This window comes from Hemitrygon akajei, chromosome 3 (genome assembly GCF_048418815.1).
Source record: "Hemitrygon akajei chromosome 3, sHemAka1.3, whole genome shotgun sequence".
Lineage (NCBI taxonomy): Eukaryota > Metazoa > Chordata > Chondrichthyes > Myliobatiformes > Dasyatidae > Hemitrygon > Hemitrygon akajei.
The window spans coordinates 132,633,576-132,639,575 of record NC_133126.1 but is presented as its reverse complement, the minus strand read 5'-3'; positions in this window follow the sequence as shown (position 1 = coordinate 132,639,575).

Genomic DNA, 6,000 nt, shown 5'->3' with positions numbered 1-6,000 from the left:
TAAAACCCAGAATTTGTAAGTTATTTCTTCTGCTTCTAGGTTCTAAGTCGATAATCTTCTGTCTTTCATTAGGTTAATTCTTCATTAACCTTTAAGTGTTAATTAACTTTTAAGTTAACACTTACTGATGTTAAATCCTTAATTTTCTAAACAAAGAAATAAAGTACAAAAAATTAGATGCGAAGGTATACCAAAAGTAAAAAAAATACACAATTATACATAAAAGAAAGTAATGAACAGTTAGACTGCTGATTCCATAAAAAGGATCCATTAGGGAGACGCAATGTAGACTTATGTAGGGAATTATTGAACAGTTAAACTTCTGATACTGATTTGGAAATTTAAAAATCCTGCACCTCTTGAGTCGAATGGAACCATTTCTGAGAGACATTTTTCAAAATGATTCTAAGACAAGCGGGGTAATGAAGAGAGGGTTTAAAACCTTCATTATACAAATCTGACATAACCTTTTTAAACTTGAAGCATTCATTCAACACCTCCCGTGAAAAATCCTCCACAATTCTGATCTTCTGGCCTTCATAATCAATCATACCTTTCCGACAAGATTCACGAATTAAAAGTTCCTTCATTTGAAAGTCATGCAGACAAATTATCACTGAACAGGGTCGATCTGGAGGAGGTCTTGGTACTGGCGATCTATGAGCTCGGTGTATTTTAGGTGGAGAACTTAAAATATTTGGAAATAAGTTAGCCAAAAGGCTTGCAAAAAATTCTGAAGACTGATTGCCTTCCATTAACTGTTTAAAACCCAGAATTTGTAAGTTATTTCTTCTGCTTCTAGGTTCTAAGTCGATAATCTTCTGTCTTTCATTAGGTTAATTTTTCATTAACCTTTACTGTTTATCACAGATCTTTTCCAGGTCATCAGTCTTCGCATCCAATATCGTCAAAGTGTCTTCATTCTCTTTTATCCATTTATCGTGTTCACTTAAAGTTTTTTGAATAGGATCCAATTTTACATCCATTCATTTAAATTCAGCACTGAGTTGCTGGAATACTGCTGAAACTCCTCCAAAAGTTCGGTTTTATGCTCCTGAAGTGTCTCCATAGTAGATTTCAAAGTTATAAGAGGGTACTCTTCCTTTTTGGTAGCTTTGGTACCCCTCATCATAAAACAATATTGTGTTTAAAAGTAAATTTTCAAAACAAGTTGGAAACAGTTAATTAAGTAGAGTAGGAGCAACTATAAAAACGCTACTACTCCACCGACAGCCAGTAGGTTTCTGAGTGATTTCAAAATATGCAACTACAAATGCCAACATTTATGATTAGAACATTATGATTAGAATTAGGACAACAGCTTTTTTAAGCTTCTCGTTCTTTTTGTGAGAATGGTAATTTATCATATTTACTGAAGCTCATTTCTCCTACTAAAACGTCTTTAAAGCCACATGTAAAAATGCCATGAAATTTAAAACAACAAATTAAAATTGAAAACTTTACAAACCACTAAATCCCTCATGCTGTTGAGGAATGCAATAGCTTTCTCACAGTGTTGGGCTCTTTGTTAGAAAGCAGTGGATATAATTGCAGCATACTGAAAGCAATGGATTTAATTGGACAAAGGGAACACAGTGGAGGTGTGTGAGCTTTGAACATTAATTCTCTCAAATCAGATATTAAAACATTTCCCAGAGCTTATCTATTTCGGCATTCTAGATCTGCAGTCTACTCTTCTCTGTGGCAGCTTTAATTCAAGCAGCAGCTTTCAGGAAGCACATTGTACTGCAATATTCTTGACCTACATTCTATTAGCACCTTGCAGTTTGAACTATTACGATACTTCTAAAATGTGATTAAGGTTTGAGAATAATGCTCTTGATCAGTCTCCCTTGCACTCCTTAGCCACATGTTAATCAGCCCTATTTCTGGCCTCACTAGCACATGACACAGGGAGAAATTCTGAGATCACAACCCTGGATGTCCTGTCCTTTAACTTAGAACCCAGTATGCTGGATTCACTTTGTAGGACCTCGTTACCCCTCCTACCCATGTCATTGGTACCGCCGTGGACCACAACTCTCACAGCTCACCCTTCCACTTAAGAATGTTGTGGACTTGATCCGAGATGTCCCTCATCCTGGAACCTGGGAGGCATCATACCATCTGGGAATCTCAATCTTCTCCACAGAACCTACTGTCTGTTACCCTAACAAATGAATCCCCTGCCTCTTCAGGTCGACTCTTCTCCCCACGCCCTTCCTTTGTGAGCAACAGAGCCAGACTCAGTGTCAGAGACCTGACTACTGTAGCTTTCCTGCTCTAGGTCATCCCCCGACTATCCAAAGTGGTATTGCTGTTATTGAGGGAAATGGCCACAGGGGCATTCTGCACTAACTGCCTATCCCCTTTGCCTCACCTGACAATCACTACCTCCTTGTATCACCAGTTCATCGACAGTTCAGCCTCCTGAATGATCTAGAGTTCATCCAACTCAATTCCTTAACATGATATGTAAGAAGCTGCAGCAGAATGCTCTTGCAGCTGTAGTCATCTAGAACACTGGAGGCCTCTCTGCCTTCCCACATCCCACAACAGAAGACTTCCACTATCATGCCTGGTGTCCTCACTGCCCTACTTGTGCAATAAAGAAAGACAGAAGAAAAAATTAAGCAAAAAAAAACCTACATCCTTTGCAACTCCTCAGCAAAGCTTCCATAAGCCAAAGCTTCAGCTCCCCACTCTTGCAATAGCTGCACAGCTTCAACCCAATTTATTTCCATTGGCCTTTGGCAAGTGCCTAAATATGCACACTCCAACATCTCCTAGTGATGTGTGGTGGGCAGGATGTCCCGACTGTCCCCACTCGCTTCTTTTGAAATCTTTCTCTTGCCACATACACTCCAATGTCTCCCAGTGATTTGTGCTGTACAGAATGTCCAGATGTGCCTGGTCGGATACTGCCCGATCTCCCGAGTGTTTCCTGGTCCTATTTCCAATTTCCAGCATCATACTCTGGGGATAATAGGGTGGTTGATGTGAGATTGTTTCTGTTGACTGTGGAGTCCAAAACAACAGCACATTGTCTTAGCATAAGAGAATAGACATTTAAACTAAGAGGAGAAACACCTTCATTCAGGCCTATGAATTCTCTATGATAATTGAATGATGGAAGTATTGTCATCCAGTATATTGAAGAATGCTATGAAAGTATTTTGGAAACCAAGGTATTGAGTGTTTTCAGCAAGAATGAGATAGCCTAAGCTTCCACACAACCCTGAATGATGATGGGACAAGATTGACAAGCTACACAGACCAATTCTGTTTGCATTATGTAAATAACAAACAACATCCTGCCTGCAACGTTTCGGGGCACTTTGATGCCATACTCCTGGCTACTCGGCAGATTTGTGGGTTTGATGATTCTGCTATGTGCTGAACAATTTCAACATCATGAGCTTCAGTTCTAACTAAAAGCTATATGGCAATTTGTGCACAGCCTTCAAAGAAGAGGGAAGAGGGAGGACAAGGGCTGGCTGAACTGTTCACTTGTTGTGAGCCTTTCCATGGATACAGAACACATATCTATGCTTAAAATGTGGTTAACATGGACATAGATCTATTAGTGTTGTGAAGTGTGGTGAACTACATATATCTGTCTGGACACGCCCCCCCTGCTGACTGCTCCTGTGGCTCCTCCCACAGACCCCGGTATAAAGGCGATTGAGGCCTGAGTCCTCCCATCAGTCTCCAGGATGTAGCATGGTGGTTAATTGCTGCTTGTTCATTCTTCTAGTCAATAAAAGCCGATATCTCGCCTCACGTCTCAGAGAGTTATTGATGGTGCATCATGAAGGTAGTGAAAAGCTATACAGTTTTGATTTCCAGTACGGTAAATTTCACACAATTATGCCAGCTTGTGAAGATGTTGACTAGAGACTGGGGTCTGCATCTATTGTGATATAATGACGGCGAAAGAGGAGGCTCAATAAATGAGTCGCTAAACTATGTGAAAAAAAATTGACGCTAATGAAACAGGAGGTTAAATAAACAATACATCATTACAGAAGACGTGTCATCCGAGCAACAGTGCTATAGGTAACTCAATAAGTGCAAGGGAGAATTAAATTCTGATGATCTATAATGATCATGAACGTGGCCAAAACAAGGGCAAGGTTGGGAATGGAGCACTTGTGGTTAAGGAGTGGGACAGGTACCTTTAGTGCATTGTGTAGAATGTATTAGCTGGCTTGACATGGCCCCTGAGAAGCTATCTAGAGAGTCAGCCGTTTCTTTCAGTGTTTGTTTTAAGAACATTTTGAAAGGAGCACAATTTATTTTCTGTCTGGGTAGCATCCAACGTGATGGCATGATTATCAATTACCCCCTCTGGTAAATAAAATTCCCTTCCTTCCTTCCTCTTCTTCTATTTCCTACTCTGTCCTCTTAACTCTTCTCATCTGCCTATCACCTCCCCCGGGTCTTCTCTTCCTTCCCTTTCTCCACTCCCCTCTCCTATCAGATTCTTTCCTCTCCAGCCCTTTATCTTTACAACCTACTTGTCTTCACCCATCCCCCCCACCATGTCATTCTGGCATCTTCTTCCCATTCAATCCTGAACAAGGGTCTCGGCCTGAAACATCAACTGTTTATTCACTTCCATAAATGCTGTCTGATCTGCTGAGATCCTCCAGCATTTTGTGCTGTGTGACATTTTGAAAGGGTTTGTGATAGAAACATTGTGCCAAGTTCAATTTGAAAGATGGAGAAAGATTGTGCGTGGAATGGGCTGCCAGCAACGGATAAGAGGCTTTTAGACAGGTACATGGGGCTTAGTAAAATAGAGGGCTATGGGTAAGCCTAGTAATTTCTAAGGTAGGGACATGTTTGGCCCAACTTTGTGAGCCAAAGAGCCTGTATTGTGCTGTAGGTTTTCTATGTTTCCATGTTTCTATTACAGAAATGGTGATTGTATCGCTAAACCTCCCAGTTACTTGCATCACTAAGATTTAGTAATGTTCATATGATCAAGCAAGATGAAACTTAAAATTACTTACCTCAGTGCAGTTGTCAGAGTATAAAAAGAGTACATGGTCGAGGGGAATACATGATTCAATGTCAGCCTGATTCATAAAGCTGTCTAAGAGAAAGGTGGTACATCAGTTCTCACTACACCAAGTTGCTCAAGTTTTGAAGACATTGGGTAAATTAAAGTTTGTATTGCATATACTGGATAATTAGTCTCAATATCTAATGGGGTTAACATGTCATTAAAGATTCCAATCCTAAATTAATCTGATCAATTTATATTGATCTTGTTTGTTTCAGCATATTTATAATCAGTAAGCAGTTAATGTTCATCTCCAACAGCTTCTACCCAACACCAATCTGCACCTCAAAGATTGCAAAGTGAACAACACTACATGCAGGCTCCCCTTTAAGTTGTATAACATTCCAACTCAGAAATACACCATTGTTCCAGAAGGACTGCAATAATTCAAGCAGGTAACTCACTGATTCAGCAGAAACTGATTTTCCCAGAGAGTGGTGAATCTGTGGAATTCTCTGCCCAATGAAGCAGTGGAGTAAATATATTTAAGACAAGGTTGGATATATTTTTGCATAGTAGGGGAATTAAGGGTTATGGGGAAAAGGCAGGTAGGTGGAGATGAGTCCATGGCCAGTGAAGCCATGATCTTATTGAATGGTGGAGCAGGCTCGGCAGGTCGGATAGCCTATCCCTGCTCCTATTTCTTATGTTCTGACTAAAACCAGTACTTTCAATGGAAGTTAAAATTGGCCATTTAATTAACTAGCAGCTAAGTAGATACTGTAAATCTCCCTTCCATGTGTTTGCTTTTCCTGCTATTCTGCTACTCTGAACATCAACAACACCGTAAAACAAAGGGGCAGAATTAGGCTATTTGGTCCATTGGTGGAGTCTGCTCCACCAATCAACTCTGGGTGATTTATTACCCAATCAACCCTGTTCCCCTGCCATCTCCCAGCATCCTTATTAATCAAGAACCTCTCAACCTT